The sequence below is a fragment of the Lethenteron reissneri genome, chromosome 53, assembly GCF_015708825.2.
Source record: "Lethenteron reissneri isolate LAM-NWPU_2019-01 chromosome 53, ASM1570882v1, whole genome shotgun sequence".
In the NCBI taxonomy this organism is placed as follows: domain Eukaryota; kingdom Metazoa; phylum Chordata; class Hyperoartia; order Petromyzontiformes; family Petromyzontidae; genus Lethenteron; species Lethenteron reissneri.
In genome coordinates, this window is record NC_083831.1 from 1,054,648 (window position 1) to 1,071,847 (window position 17,200).

At 59.1% G+C, this 17,200-nt stretch overlaps 1 pseudogene; it reads left to right on the forward strand.

The window, feature by feature from the left end:
• The window catches only part of LOC133356191 (basic proline-rich protein-like), a 93,805-nt pseudogene extending 77,004 nt beyond the window's left edge, over positions 1 to 16,801 (forward strand).
• Positions 16,802 to 17,200: the final 399 nt, after the last annotated feature.

The following is a 17,200-nucleotide window of genomic DNA, read 5'->3' on the forward strand; positions in this document are numbered from 1 at the left end:
GAGGCACTTTCTCTCTCCCTCTCTCTTGTTTATTCCGACCTTCACAGCCATAGGGGATAACCACACACCGGGCCAGGGCAGCCAACATGCTCACAGACCCACAGCTCGAAGAGGCGAAGAGCCCGACGACGGTAACACGACGAGTTCCACTCCTCAAGATGACAGCCGCCCCGACCGCGAGTCGGAGCAGCCCCGACTGCGAGTCGGAGCAGCCCCGACTGCGAGTCGGAGCAGCCCCGACTGCGAGTCGGAGCCACCCCGACTGTGAGTCGGAGCTCGTCCTTTTATCCTCCCCAGCGTGGCCAGGCTCCGCCCCCGGCCCCGCCCCCTTCTCGATCCCCCAGAAGGCTCCGGGCCTCGCCCACGTGTCCCACTGGTTCGACCGAGCTGCTCCCCGACACGTTGCTTCGGAGTGGGCAGTAGGGACTTGGTTGGACAGCACATTCGTGCACGACAGGAAGATCGCGGTCACGTGACGCACTTCAACCAATCCGGGAGCGTACTACATGTTTGGGAGGCGCTATGCACGACAGACAAATAATCCCTGGTGGGCAGTGTGGAACTGTTGTTCCTACCTGTATAATCCCGTTCTACCATTCCCCAGCGCTACGCGCTCCAGTGACTAATCTGATGCCACTCCACGTGTACACACACACATACTAACATAGGAACACACATACACTAACACAGATACACACACACTAACACAGGTACATACATTAACACAGGAACACACACACATACAAACCCAGGTACACAAGCCACACATACTAACACAGGTACACACACACTAACACAGGTACACACACATACAAACACAGGCACACACACACAGGGAAACATCATTGATTTGCTAGAGTTATTTTTTGTTAGTTTCTTTCACTTACGTGCCCCCCCCCCTCAACGCCATCCCTCGTCTCGTTACGCAGCGCGGTCTCGGGGAAGAGGAGTAAACACGATTCATTATTGAGTGGCGCGTCACGCGTGTCACGGGGAGAAGAGACAAACACACACACATGCATACACCCCACACACACATTCATACACCCCACACACCCCACACACACATTCATACACCCCACACACACCACACACACATTCATACACCCCACACACACCACACACACACACACATACACCCCACACACACATTCATACACCCCACACACACCACACACACATTCATACACCCCACACACACACACATTCATACACCCCACACACCACACACACACATTGATACACATCCACACACCACACACACATATCCACACACAACACACACATTCATACACCTTACACACACCAACAACAACAACCGCCATTCGCCACTAAGTGGCGGTGACATCACCACGACGTTTGTGCCAGGCTATGTGCACCTTGAGGCCACGTGAAGTGTCGAACGCCCCCTGGCAGATCACGGGGCAGACCCAGGTGCCACAGGTCGACTGAATGAGACGACTGGCCGATGCACCACCTGTGCCCCCTAATTTGCCAACTTGCTGTGCTTTAGCTGCTCGTTGTTGTGAGCGTCGTTCCTCCGCCCTCCGTTGTTGTTGGAGGGCGACTGCCTCCAACTGCCCAGTAGCGTCCTTCACGAGCCTCCTCCACAGAGGACGATCTTGACACCGTTGGTACCAGTCATCAGCTCCACATCCTTCTGTACCACATCACTCTCTCTCCTCTCTAGCCCGTGCCGCGCCCGTTTAGCCCCCTCGATCCGGCCGAATAAAAGCTGTTTAGGGCATGCGGTGATTGGGCAAGCGGGCTACATGGCCCAGCCAACGCAACCTTGCCTGCCTAGGAGCTCACCGATGGTACTTTGTCCAGATCTTTCAAGGATTTGTGAGCTCCTCACTTAATCCAGCCTGGTTAAACCCAACATGGACTGTAGGCAGGCCAGCCTAAATGTTTCTAACCGATGAAGATGTTCCATTAGGGGGGGTCTACGTTTCGCAGGCGTAGAGAAGAGAGGGAATGACTGTGTCTGAGAAGACCTGAAACTTCGTGTAGAGCGAGAGACCAGGTAGCTTCCACACAGCGTTACGCAACCGATGAAAAGATAATGCTGCTCGTCTGATTCGGAGTGAGACCTCTGCTGTTAAACCGGAGCCGGTCATGAGCACACTGCCCATGTGTAGAGGTGATACGCGCTGGGATTAGAGATCGTATGCCAGCGTGTAATGATTGGCTGTGTAGGTGGTGACGTGCGCTGACGGAGGATCAGGGGTCAGCGCGGGGTCGTGGGTTACGGGGTACTGATTGGCTGTGGACGGGTGACGTGCTGAGAGGGAGTGATCGGGTGGCAGCGCGGTGTGATTGGTGGAGGAGTGTTAACACGCGCTGGGGAAAATGGATCGTAGAGAGAGTGCGTCGTGATTGGTTCATTAAGGAGCGATGCTCACGTTGAAGTACGCATCAGCTCCGCCTCTCGTGAGCAGGGGCTATAAAAGGGGATGCACACAGGCGTGAGGGCAGTGTGTAACCAGCGAAGAATGAAGACGGGGATGAAGACCTAGGGCCCTGCGGTACCTAGTCCCGCTGTCCTAACGGGACCGGGACTCTGTGTAACCCAGAGGCGAGTGTAGTGTGTGTAGCCATAGGCGTAAGGTCTACACGAGCCGAATGCAGTGTATTGTGTAGCCAGGGACATAGGGTCTACACGAGTCGAGTGTATTGTGTAGCCAGGGACATAGGGTCTACACGAGTCGAGTGTATTGTGTAGCCAGAGGCGTAGGGTCTACACGAGTGAAGGGTATCGTGTGTAGCCAGAGGCCTAGAGTTTACACGAGAGTAGTGGAGTGTGAAGTCGGAAGAAAGGAGACTACACGTTGTATTTTGATACGTAAAGATTTAATAAAAGTGTGTTCCCGTCAAGAAGTTCCTGCCGTCAATTCCCATACTTCAACTGGCGTCAGAAGTGAAACGGTCTTCCAAGCATGGGTACAAGGAGGAACCGTCGGACCCACGGGATTGACCACGGGGACAACCTCGACGACGCGGGTCAACTGGCATCGGGGGGTGAGGAAGAGGAGTTGCCCACGGGGCAGGATCCGCCGACGGCGCCGGACGAGCCACGGGGGACTGACGCCGTGCTTCGCGAAGCGCACTCCCGTCTGGCGGAGCTGCTGCTCGCCGCCGCGTCCATCTTGGCGGAGATCAGCTCGTCGGGAGGAGCGGGAACGGCGGCCGACGTTCTGCAGGGTCGCCCTGCAGATTCCCGCCAAAACGATTTGGCGATGGCCGCCATTTCATCTGCACCGACTTTTGGCGGGAACGGCCATCACCACGTGGCAGCGGTTCTCCATGCGCGCCCGCTGACGTCACCAACGCGCGCGGCGGACCGCCATCACACACCCGCCGATGGGGCCGCCATCTTACACACCGGCGGGGCGGCAGAGAGGAAGCACGAGGAGGAGGACGACTTCATTTTTCAGCAGCGCCTTCCCACGTTGTCAGCCTTCAAGGCGGAAGGCGGGGATTGGAGCCAATTTCAGCGCAGATTTTTGGCGCATCAGGAGATGTCCGCCTGGTCCGACGCTACGGCACTGCGGGCACTGCCTGCCATGCTGGATGACAACGCGCTCGCGGCCTTCACGTCCGCACGCAGGTCGGACCGCTCCACGCTCAAAGATGCGCTGGCTCTCATGGCCAAGGTCTATGGTCCTCCCTCCGCGTGCCGCCATCATTTTTATGCAAGACGGAAGGCGGACACGGAGACCGTGCTCGCCTACCGCACGGCGTTGCTTGCTCTCGCCGACGCCGCGTTCCCTCGTATGGACGAGGAGGGCCAAGATGCCATGGTTTTGGAGCAGCTGCTCAAGTTGGCGCAGGACCTGGGGGTCCCCATCAACACGGCCGATGAGACCGATATTTCATCCTTACGGGTCGCCACAAGCATACAAGCGCACGAGGTCCTTCAACGTAAACAGGGAGTCGTCTGCAACGCTGCCGTGGCCTCAACTCCGGGCCCAGTTGTCACTGTGCCCCAAGTCGTCAGCCCACGAGAGGAGGCGTTCATCGCGGGACGACCGGGGGACTGGAGATCGGGGGGTTGTTCGCCTCTGCGAGCGGCCCGCAAGCTGGAGCAACCGAGATCTCCGACGACTGTCATCACCTGCTATAACTGCGGCCTCCGGGGCCACGTGGCCTCCGGTTGCCGCGCCCCACGTCAGCGCGCCATGGGACCTCGGCTGGACGACGACCAAGGCCCCAAGTCGTCCCTGCAAACCCCGGCAAGTCGCGGCACCTCACATGCTCGGCCCGCATACTCGGCACATATGGGTCGTCGTGTTGCGGCGGGGGAGAGCCGAGTAGAGTTCGGGGATTCGGTTCAGAGAGGGCGATTCGGCCGGGACCGGGGAGACATTAAATGGTCGGAGTTGGGGCACAGAATAGTGGTTGCCTCAGCGGGTTCATCCGTAGTTACCGGATCTATTGATGGGGTCGAGGTCAGGGTGTTAGTGGACACGGGGGCATCGGCGTCTATTATATCGGATCTCATTTATAATATTCTCCCTGTACAATGTCGTCCGCTTCTTCCGGTGGATGTGCCATTTTACGCCGCTAACGGGGGTTCGTTGGGCATTATCGGTCAGATTAGGGCATCCATTTGCATTGGTGATATCAAATTGTCGGGACCCGTTTTTGTTTCGTCCTCCCTGGCGGTCCCTTGTCTATTGGGCACTGATTTTTTGGCAAAAATGCCCATCAAAATTCTCATTGATCAGCGTTGCATTGAACTACCATCGGGTCGCCGTATTTCATTTTTGACGAGCCCTAATGAAATTCGGACGGCGTGCGCTACCATACAGGCGTTAGCGACACAGACCGTGCACGTGCCCCCGGGTTCACAAATGTTAATTCCCCTCCGGTTGCGGAAGCCATGGGTGAAGGAGGCCTCGGAACAGGGCATGCTTTTGGGTCCTTCTAATAGGGCTGTTGGAGGTCTCGATTTGTCGGTGGCTCACACTTTGGTGGGGGCTGACAGGGATCCGTTTGTGATGGTTTTAAACGCTGGGGCGCGGCCGGCCGTCATTCAGCAGGGCACCGTGCTAGCTCACGCGGCGCGGGTCCCTGCGGAGGAGAGGCTGGTTGCGCAGGCGGATCCGAGTCCCACGAAAAACGTTACATTGAAGGAGGACCTCGATTGGGTTGATTCGCTGTGCGCAGACTCTGACGATTTATCAGCGGTACAGTTGGGTGCGCTGCGCGGGTTGCTCATTGAATTTTCGGATGTCTTCAGTAAACATAAGTATGACATTGGGTGCACGGACCTGCTACGCCACCACATTGAAACGGGCGATGCGGCACCGGTCAGGCAAAATCCCTTCCGACTGAGTCCTGCTGAGAAGGAACATGTTCAGTCGGCAGTTAACGATATGCTAGAAGCCGACATTATTTCGCCTTCCTCCAGTCCTTGGGGAGCGCCTATTGTGCTCGTTAAAAAGCAGGACGGGTCCCTGCGATTTTGCGTCAATTTCCGTCGCCTGAATAAGATCTCTGTGGCCGACGCGTATCCGCTCCCCAGGATGGACGAGTCTCTCGACGCATTGTCTGGTGCGCGATACTTTTCGACTCTTGATTTATTATCCGGATTCTGGCAGTTGCCACTCGACGAAGAGTCTAAGCCTAAGACCGCATTTCGGACTCCAGGGGGCCTGTTTCAGTTTAACCGGTTACCCATGGGACTTCACTCCTCTCCGGCGACGTTTCAGCGTCTTATGGAATTGGTTTTGTCGGGCTTGCAGTGGGATACGTGCCTCATTTACCTTGACGATCTCATTGTTTTCGGTAAAACGTTTGAAGAACACCTCCAGCGATTGAGGGGGGTGTTCTTGCGAATGCGATCGGCTAAATTAAAGTTTAAACCGGCCAAATGCCACCTTTTTCGTAAATCCGTGAGGTACTTGGGTCACATTGTCGACTCTTCGGGGATTTCTACCGATCCTGCGAAGACGGACTGTGTCAGTTCGTGGCCAACGCCCACGTCAGTGTCAGACGTACGCAGTTTCATCGGTTTTGCTTCGTATTATCGCCGATTCGTTGAGCACTTTGCCACCATTGCAAAACCCTTGCACGCTCTAACGGCGAAAGGAGTGAAGTTCCGATGGGGACCGGAGGAGGAGGCTGCATTCTGCTCCCTCCGGGACGCCTTGGTTAGGGCCCCACCCTTGCGCTATCCGGACTTCGCGAGTCCCTTCTTGCTAGACACGGACGCTAGCAACACGGGCATTGGGGGAGTGCTGTCCCAAGTCGTTGGAGGGGTCGAACGAGTGGTCGCCTATGGTAGCAGGGTGTTGTCGCCGGCAGAGCAGCGCTACTGCGTCACCCGTCGCGAACTGCTTGCCATTGTTTTTTTTGTACAACAATTCAGGCCATATCTCTATGGTCGTCATTTCACGGTCCGGACGGACCACGCGGCGCTCCAGTATTCATTGCGGGTCGCCCAGCCCTCGGGCCAATTGTCGCGGTGGTTGGAAGTCCTCCAGGACTATCAGTTCACGACTACGTACCGTAAAGGCTTGCGACACACAAATGCCGATGCCCTGTCGCGGTTGTTGCCTTGTCACAAATGTGCGTGCTTATCGGGATCGGCGCGCTGTAAACCGCCGGTTACGGAAGGTAGGGAGGCGTTGGTTGCGGCCGCGAGCACACCAATTGGGGATGGTCCTGCTACCCCTGGGGGTCAGGACTCGCTGCTCTCAATGTCATTGATTGAGTGGGGCCGTCTCCAAATGGCGGACAGCTCCCTGCTGGCATTGCGCCGCAAGACGGGGGGTTCCGAAGGTAACCACGACCGAACTGGCTCCTACGAGCTTAAGCAAGGCCTATTGATGAGATGGGACAGTTTGTCCCGGCGGCATGCGATTGTGGTGCCTGCTGCTGTGAGGGGGAAGGTTGTCTTGGCCGCGCACGAACGCCTCTTGCATTTGGGAGTTAACAAAACGCTTGCCCTGCTTCAGCGTGACTATTATTGGCCGGGAATGGGGGGTGACGTGGTGAACATTCTGAAGGGTTGTGTTGAGTGCGCCAGACGGAAACCACCGCCTGTGCCAGCTAATCCACCGCTGCAATCCATCCAGGTCTCGCGCACTAACGAGCTCGTTGCACTCGACATTCTGGGGCCTTTTCCGGTCACGCCTAGGGGTAATAAGTACCTGTTGGTGGGGGTCGAATATTTTACCCGGTGGCCTATGGCGTGGCCACTCGCCAACCAGTCGGCGGCGGCTGTGACGGACGCCTTTGTCCAGGGCTACGTCCTGGACAAGGGGGCTCCCGAACGCTTGCTGACTGACCAAGGGAAGAATTTTTCGAGTAAATTACTGCAAGAGGTGTGCGACCTGTTGGGTACCAAGAAGGTGCGTACCTCCCCGTACCACCCGCAGACGGACGGGATGGTGGAGAGGCTTAACAGGACATTGACTTCTATGTTGTGCCAGCAGGTGTGTGAGGCGCATGTTGATTGGGACCTGCAGGTCCCTGGGGTCCTCGCCGCGTATAGAATGGCCCCCCATGCAGCTACGGGATTTTCCCCGCTTTATCTGATGTACGGTCGGGAAGCCGACCCGCCCATGGAAACGCAGCTGGGTCTGTCCGCACCACGAGCAAATTCGAAATTGGCAGAGCATATTAAATTTAATATTCATAAGCTGACAGAGGCAAGGGAGGCCGCACGGCTTAATTCACGGGCTCGCCAAATTGCAAACGAGCGGTTGCGGGCACGGAAGGTGTCCGTGCACAATTGGGAACCAGGTGACAGGGCCTGGCTGCATTGCCCGCAGGCACCTTTGGCTACGTCGCCTAAATTGTTGAAGCCGTGGCGGGGACCCGTGGAGGTCGTGCGGGTTGCACGCCCCCAGTGCGTTCAGATAAAATGGGGAAAACGCCGTTGGTACGTCCACCCCTCCCGACTGAAACCGTTCTCGCCTCCGTATGGCCTCCCCTTGTGTCATGAGGGCCGAGCATGTGACGTGACCAGCGACCCTGAGGGGGAATTGTCTTTGCCTGCTCCTCACATGTCTCCGCCTGATCCGCTCCCAGGTGTCTCGGAACTGACAGCTGCCGACCACCGGCGGCCGGATCTTGAGGGGCCGGAGCCACCAGACGGTCGCCAACGTCCCGTCCCATACGACGGACCGGCCAGACGGACTCGCGCTAGGTCGCGCTACTTTGTGTGACCTGCCACGTGAGGAGTCGAGGCAGCCGGAGCGCCTCGGCACTGCGTTTAGTCACAGAGACACTTGGCGCGTTCGGTTTCCGGTGTTCGCTTTTATTGTGTTCGTTTTCCGGTGTTCGCTTTTATTGTGTTGTTCGTCAGGCTGTATATTGCTTCATATTTAAGTGTTGTGTTGTGTTGTTGTTGTTGCGTTACGGGGCACACTGAGAGGTGGAGTTTCTTTGTTACTGCATTGACGTTAGGTTGTGTTGTTGGTTAACAGCCGGGCCGGCTGCAAGCTATGTGGGAGGGGGTGATGTAGAGGTGATACGCGCTGGGATTAGAGATCGTATGCCAGCGCGTAATGATTGGCTGTGTAGGTGGTGACGTGCGCTGACGGTGGAGGATCAGGGGTCAGCGCGGGGTCGTGGGTTACGGGGTACTGATTGGCTGTGGACCGGTGACGTGCTGAGAGGGAGTGATCGGGTGGCAGCGCGGTGTGATTGGTGGAGGAGTGTTAACACGCGCTGGGGAAAACGGATCGTAGAGAGAGTGCGTCGTGATTGGTTCATTAAGGAGCGATGCTCACGTTGAAGTACGCATCAGCTCCGCCTCTCGTGAGCAGGGGCTATAAAAGGGGATGCACACAGGTGTGAGGGCAGTGTGTAACCAGCGAAGAATGAAGACGGGGATGAAGACCTAGGGCCCTGCGGTACCTAGTCCCGCTGTCCTAACGGGACCGGGACTCTGTGTAACCCAGAGGCGAGTGTAGTGTGTGTAGCCATAGGCGTAAGGTCTACACGAGCCGAATGCAGTGTATTGTGTAGCCAGGGACATAGGGTCTACACGAGTCGAGTGTATTGTGTAGCCAGGGACATAGGGTCTACACGAGTCGAGTGTATTGTGTAGCCAGAGGCGTAGGGTCTACACGAGTGAAGGGTATCGTGTGTAGCCAGAGGCCTAGAGTTTACACGAGAGTAGTGGAGTGTGAAGTCGGAAGAAAGGAGACTACACGTTGTATTTTGATACGTAAAGATTTAATAAAAGTGTGTTCCCGTCAAGAAGTTCCTGCCGTCAATTCCCATACTTCACATGTATGGGAAACTCTCCACTATCTCCACAACTGCCCTATCACAAATCGGGAGTTGTGGGTGTGGAGTGTCCGATGGTTAAAATACCGAGGCAGGTGTTTAGTTTTGGTGGGGCTGATGGTAAGGCCCCACCTCTTAGTGGCACGTTCCAGTTTCAGCAGCAGCGCCTCCAACTCCTCCTATGAGTGAGTGGCATTTACCAGATCATCGGCATACATAACATGGTTGAGCAATAGGCAGCCATCCCTTGACCACACCTGGGCATCGATCAGCCTCCCATTGGTAATGTACCAGATGGAAATGCCTCCGGTACAGTTATTGAAGGCTTCACGAACTAAGTGGTCAAAATATATATAAAATAATGTGGGAGCCAGAGGACATCCCTGTCGCACCCCAAGGTGAACGGGGAATGGCTCTGACTCCCATCCACGTAGTTTTACCCAGGCCCGTTCACCATCATGAAGATCCTTAATGATCGTGAGCAGAGGGTCAGGAACTCCGAAAGCACGAAGAACAACCAAAAGCCCAGGCCTACTGATGGTATCATAGGCCTTGATCAGGTCAATAAAGCAGAAATGTAGGTCTTGTTGGAATTCCTTACACCTCTGCTGTAGCAGACGGCCAGAGAATATGGAAATCGCATTGGTGCTCTGCAAGCCTCTCCTCAGCGTGCCTGGCAAGGCAATATTAAATCATCTTTGCCAGGACATTTCCAGGCACACTGAGGTGGGAGATGCCCCTGTAGTTGTTACAGTCTGTGCGGTCCCCCCTCTTAAAGAGAGGAACCACCAGGGCATCCTTCCAATCCTGGGGAACCCGTCCAGTGGTCCAGACTGTTGTGATGATGTCAAGTATGGCAGTCTACAAACAGATGCCACCATCCCTCAGCATGTCGCTTGGGAGATCGTCTCTGCCCGGCGCTTTTCCTGGTCTCAAACTTCAGATCGCCACTCGCACTTCCTCAACAGACGGCACCTCATCCAGCCAATCACAAGGGGTGGCTACTTCCGCCAATATTTGAGGCACGGCAGCCCTAGCAGGGTCGTCTCCACCTTGCTCCACGATGTTGTCTGGGCGGAGGGAATTCCCCTCCTCTGTCCCTGCGAGTCAGAGATTAGATCACCGTTCTTTCTCCCGTTCTTTCCCGCAAGTTACTTTTTTATGGAATTAAAGAGCAATTTGTGATCGTGGGCTACTGAGGCAGATTCAATTTTCTTAGCAACAAGGGACCACCACCCATCCTTGCAGCGCATCCCGGCTCTCCGAACCTCCGAGCGACGGCTACCATAAGCCTCCTCGTTCTCCGACGAGGGATGCTGTAGACGATGAGAGTGGGGCTGTCGCTTTTTCTCAGCTAGCCGGAACACCTCCTCTGTCAGCCAGGGTCTCTAGGGACGTCTGGAACGCATACCCAAAGCAGTCATTGATGCTGCATGAGCCACTGTTCTGTATGTCTGTTGAACTTCTTTCGTACCATACGTAGCTGACCATGCTAATCGGCATGAGGAAAAGGGAGGGATGATGCCAACCGCAGCTGCAAGCAGTGTATGAAATTGTCGGTTGCAACTTTCATCAGCGAGCTGAAACCAGATCGCTGTGGCATTGAATGGAGTCCTCGATGTACAGACACCATCGGAGTGGAAGAATGGCAGGGACATTACAGATGACAAGCCGATGGTCAGTGGGCAGATCAGCTCCACGGTAGGTCCTGGTGTCAAGGACATGGGCCCGCATCCGCTATTCCATCATTATGTAGTACAGCAGATGTTCTTGCTTGGATCCGGATTGCATCCATGATGTTGTGTGGATGTGCCGATGCCGGAACAGCGATTTGGTAATCACAAGCCCATGGGCTGCACAGAAGTCGAGCAGCCTCCTACCATTCCAATCACTCCAGCCCAGCTGAACTGCGTCATGACCCACTCGTGCATTCAAGTCACCCAACTTTGGCTAGCACCTGCGACAGGAGGTTATAGAACGCATTTAACTGATCTGCTTTGCCTTCATGCCTCCACTGATGTTCATTTTCGGTGGGGGCATAAGCAACCGCCAACATGATTCCTCGCCTCCCATTGATGGGGAAGTGGGCCCACAGTAGCCTGGGGCTTACAGCTTCACACACCTTACCGCCACGCTCCCACACCCCCTTCATTATTATGTTCAGAAGAACAGCCACTCCCTGTTGTTTGGCAGTCTCCTGCACTGATTAGAGGACTGTCCACCCCTCATGGTGGCAGGAGCAAGAGACGGTCCACCGGACCTCCTGAATACCACAGAGATCCAGGCAGTACCGGTTCAGTTCCCGAGATTCACACACAGTCACATACAAAGATCCCCCGTATAGCCTGAACAGACTGTTGGGGCAAGTGCTATAAAGGCCGGCACGGCACACGAGGGGGTCTATGGCCAACACCACGCCCGGCCCCCTTTGTCTCCCCAGTGGCGCTGTTTACACACCGCACCAGGTACTGATTTGAGGCTGAATCGACCTAGGAGAGGCCCAGGACCGGTTCAGATAATCGTCACTGATGTTAGCCGTGAGCGGGAATCGATCCCGGGTCACCAGGTTGGTAGCGCAGCGTAGCGCTAACCGCTACACAACCGCTCCCCACACACACACCCATCCACACACACACACCCATCCACACACACACACCCCGCACACACACACCCCACACACACCCATCCACACACACACACCCATGCAGACAAACCCCACACACACACCCCACACACACACCCCACACACACCCATCCACACACACACGCCCATTCACACACAAACACCCCGCACACCCCCATCCACACACACACACCCCGCACACACACACCCCCCACACACACACCCCACACACACACCCATGCAGACAAACCCCACACACACCCCCATGCAGACAAACCCCACACACACACCCCACACACACACCCCACACACACCCATCCACACACACACGCCCCACACACACACCCCACACACACCCATCCACACACACATGCCCATCCACACACACACACTCCGCACACACACACCCCACACACCCCCACACACTGAGGCTGTGGGCACCTTGAGCCGCGGTCCCCCGAGACCCCCCCCACGTCACCCCCCCCACGTCACCCCCCCCACGTCACCCCCCCCACGTCACCCCCCCCCCACATCACCCCCCCCACGTCACCCCCCCACGTCACTCCCCCCCCACGTCACTCCCCCCCCCACATCACCCCCCCCTTAACTCCCCCTTCACTCCCCCCCTTCACCCCCCCCCCACGTCACCCCCCCCACGTCACCCCCCCCCACGTCACCCCCCCCTTAACTCCCCCCCCCCTTAACTCCCCCTTCACTCCCCCCCTTCACCCCCCCCCCCACGTCACCCCCCCACGTCACCCCCCCCCACGTCACCCCCCCCTTAACTCCCCCTTCACTCCCCCCCTTCACCCCCCCCCTTAACCCCCCCTTTAACTCCACCCTTCACCCCCCCTCTTCACCCCCCCCTTCACCCCCCCTCTTCACCCCCCCTCTTCACCCCCCCCTTCACCCCCCTCTTCACCCCCCCTCTTCACCCCCCCCTCTTCACCCCCCCCCCTTCACCCCCCCCCTTCACCCCCCCTCTTCACCCCCCCTCTTCACCCCCCCCTTCACCCCCCCTCTTCACCCCCCCCTCTTCACCCCCCCTTCACCCCCCCTTCACCCCCCCCTTCACCCCCCCCTTCACCCCCCCCCTTCACCCCCCCCTTCACCCCCCCCTTCACCCCCCCCCCTTCACCCCCCCCTCTTCACCCCCCCTTCACCCCCCCCCTTCACCCCCCCCCCTTCACCCCCCCCTTCACCCCCCCCTTCACCCCCCCCCTTCACCCCCCCCCTTCACCCCCCCCCTTCACCCCCCCCCTTCACCCCCCCCCTTCACCCCCCCCCTTCACCCCCCCCCTTCACCCCCCCCTTCACACCCCCCCCTTCACCCCCCCCCTTCACCCCCCTCTTCACCCCCCCCCTTCACCCCCCCCTTCACCCCCCCCTTCACCCCCCCCTTCACCCCCCCTCTTCACCCCCCCCTTCACCCCCCCCTTCACCCCCCCCCTTCACCCCCCCCTTAACCTCCCCCTTCACTCCCCCCCTTCACCCCCCCCTTAACCCCCCCTTTAACTCCACCCTTCACCCCCCTCTTCACCCCCCCCTTCACCCCCCCTCTTCACCCCCCCTCTTCACCCCCCCCCTTCACCCCCCCCTCTTCACCCCCCCTCTTCACCCCCCCCCTTCACCCCCCCTCTTCACCCCCCTCTTCACCCCCCCTCTTCACCCCCCCCTTCACCCCCCTCTTCACCCCCCCCTCTTCACCCCCCCTTCACCCCCCCCCTTCACCCCCCCCTTCACCCCCCCCCTTCACCCCCCCCTTCACCCCCCCCCTTCACCCCCCCCCTTCACCCCCCCCCTTCACCCCCCCCTCTTCACCCCCCCCTTCACCCCCCCCCTTCACCCCCCCCCTTCACCCCCCCCCTTCACCCCCCCCCCTTCACCCCCCCCTTCACCCCCCCCCTTCACCCCCCCCCTTCACCCCCCCCCTTCACCCCCCCCTGCACCCCCCCTTCACCCCCCCCCTTCACCCCCCCCCTTCACCCCCCCTCTTCACCCCCCCCCTTCACCCCCCCCCTTCACCCCCCCCTTCACCCCCCCCCTTCACCCCCCCTCTTCACCCCCCCCTTCACCCCCCCCTTCACCCCCCCCTTCACCCCCCCCTTCACTCCCCCCTTCACCCCCCCCCTTCACCCCCCCCTTCACCCCCCCCTTCACCCCCCCCTTCACCCCCCCCCTTCACCCCCCCCCCTTCACCCCCCCCTCTTCACCCCCCCCTTCACCCCCCCTCTTCACCCCCCCCTTCACCCCCCCTCTTCACCCCCCCTTCACCCCCCCCTTCACCCCCCCCCTTCACCCCCCCCCTTCACCCCCCCCCTTCACCCCCCCCCTTCACCCCCCCCCTTCACCCCCCCCCTTCACCCCCCCCTTCACCCCCCCCTTCACCCCCCCCTTCACCCCCCCCTTCACCCCCCCCTTCACCCCCCCCTTCACCCCCCCCTTCACCCCCCCCTTCACCCCCCCCTTCACCCCCCCCTTCACCCCCCCCTTCACCCCCCCCTTCACCCCCCCCTTCACCCCCCCCTTCACCCCCCCCCTTCCACCCCCCCCCTTCACACCCCCCCCTTCACCCCCCTCTTCACCCCCCTCTTCACCCCCCCCTTCACCCCCCCTCTTCACCCCCCTCTTCACCCCCCCCTTCACCCCCCCCTTCACCCCCCCCCTTCACCCCCCTCTTCACCCCCCCTCTTCACCCCCCCCTTCACCCCCCCCTCTTCACACCCCCCCCTTCACCCCCCCTCTTCACCCCCCCTCTTCACCCCCCCCTTCACCCCCCCTCTTCACCCCCCCTTCACCCCCCCCTTCACCCCCCCTCTTCACCCCCCCCCCCTTCACCCCCCCTCTTCACCCCCCCCTTCACCCCCCCTCTTCACCCCCCCCTTCACCCCCCCTCTTCACCCCCCCTCTTCACCCCCCCTCTTCACCCCCCCTCTTCACCCCCCCTCTTCACCCCCCCCTTCAACCCCCCCCTTCACCCCCCCCCTTCACCCCCCCCTTCACCCCCCCCTCTTCACCCCCCCCTTCACCCCCCCCCTTCACCCCCCCCTTCAACCCCCCCCTTCACCCCCCCCTCTTCACCCCCCCCTTCACCCCCCCCTCTTCACCCCCCTCTTCACCCCCCCTCTTCACCCCCCTCTTCCCCCCCTCTTCACCCCCCTCTTCACCCCCCCTCTTCACCCCCCTCTTCACCCCCCCTCTTCACCCCCCCCTTCACCCCCCCCCTTCACCCCCCCCTCTTCACCCCCCCCTTCACCCCCCCCTTCACCCCCCCCTTCACCCCCCCTCTTCACCCCCCCCTCTTCACCCCCCCCCCTTCACCCCCCCCTCTTCACCCCCCCCTTCACCCCCCTCTTCACCCCCCCTCTTCACCCCCCCCCTTCACCCCCCCTCTTCACCCCCCCTCTTCACCCCCCCCTTCACCCCCCCTTCACCCCCCCCCTTCACCCCCCCCTCTTCACCCCCCCCCTTCACCCCCTCTCACCCCCCCTTCACCCCCCTCTTCACCCCCCCTCTTCACCCCCCCCTTCACCCCCCCTCTTCACCCCCCCTTCACCCCCCCTCTTCACCCCCCCTTCACCCCCCTCTTCACCCCCCCCTCTTCACCCCCCCTCTTCACCCCCCTCTTCACCCCCCCCTTCACCCCCCCTCACCCCCCTTCACCCCCCCCTTCACCCCCCCCCTTCACCCCCCCCTCTTCACCCCCCCTCTTCACCCCCCCTCTTCACCCCCCCCTTCACCCCCCCCTTCACCCCCCCCCTTCACCCCCCTCTTCACCCCCCCCTTCACCCCCCTCTTCACCCCCCCTCTTCACCCCCCCCTTCACCCCCCCCCTTCACCCCCCCCCCCTTCACCCCCCCCCTTCACCCCCCTCTTCACCCCCCCCTTCACCCCCCCCCTTCACCCCCCTCTTCACCCCCCCCCCCGCTCTCTCTCCCCGTGACGCTCGCCGCTGATTCTGACTAACGCGCCCTCGCCGCTGCGGTGACGTCACAGAGGGCGCGCGCCCTCCCACGTGCGCTCTTCCATCACCGTCACAACCACCACCACCACAACATTACAAAAACCATCACAACCACCACCACAACATCACAACATTACAACAACCATCACCACCACCACCACAACATCACAACATTACAACAACCATCACAACCACCACCACAACATCACAACATTACAACAACCATCACAACCACAATCACCACCACCACAACATCACAACATTACAACAACCATCACAACCACCACCACCACCACCTCATCCTACACCACAACATCACAACATTACAACAACCATCACAACCACCACAACCACCTCATCCTACACCACAACATCACAACATTACAACAACCATCACAACCACAACCACCACAACCACCTCATCCTACACCACAACATCACAACATCACAACATCACAACCACCGTCACAACCACAATCACCACCGTCATCACAACCACCATCACAACCACAATCACCACCACAACATCACAACATTACAACCACCATCACAACCACAATCATTATCATCACCACCTCCACCACATCATCACAACATGACAACAACCGACACGACCGCAACCGCAATTACCACCACCCCCACCACCACCACCACCATCACCACCACCCCCACCACCATCACCACCACCACCACCATCACCACCACCACCACCAAACACCACCACCATCACCACCACCACCATCACCACCACCATCACCACCACCACCACCATCACCACCATCACCATCACCACCACCACCACCATCACCACCACCACCACCACCACCAAACACCACCACCATTACCACCACCACCATCACCACCACCATCACCACCACCACCACCACACACCACCACCACCCCCACCACCACCACCGTGTGACCTTAGGTCTTCTCTTCCTCGTGCTCGCCGACTGCAATGCTGATCCAGGTCACCTGACCTCCTCCTCCATCACTCTGCACACCACGCGTCCCACCCATCACTACCTCCCTCCTCCTCCTATTCCCAACATCCAGATTGCTTATTCCCTTTGAAGTTATATCATCCGCAGCAGGAGCCTAATCACGAGCATCTAATTCAAAGGCTGAAGCTTGCTCTCTCGCCAAGCATTGAACACCCACTCAACTTTTTTTTATTATACCAGGTAAGGCCCCGCTGAGCTAAATAGGTTGATTTTTTTTTCAGAAGCGACCTGGCAATCACAAATGATAGCTCCACGAAGCGGCTTATTACGTGGGGAAAAAAAATATCTCAAAACGCGTGGCGATGTTGATTCTAAATGTGGAGGGGAAAACCGGAGGACCAGGAAAAAATCCACGCGACT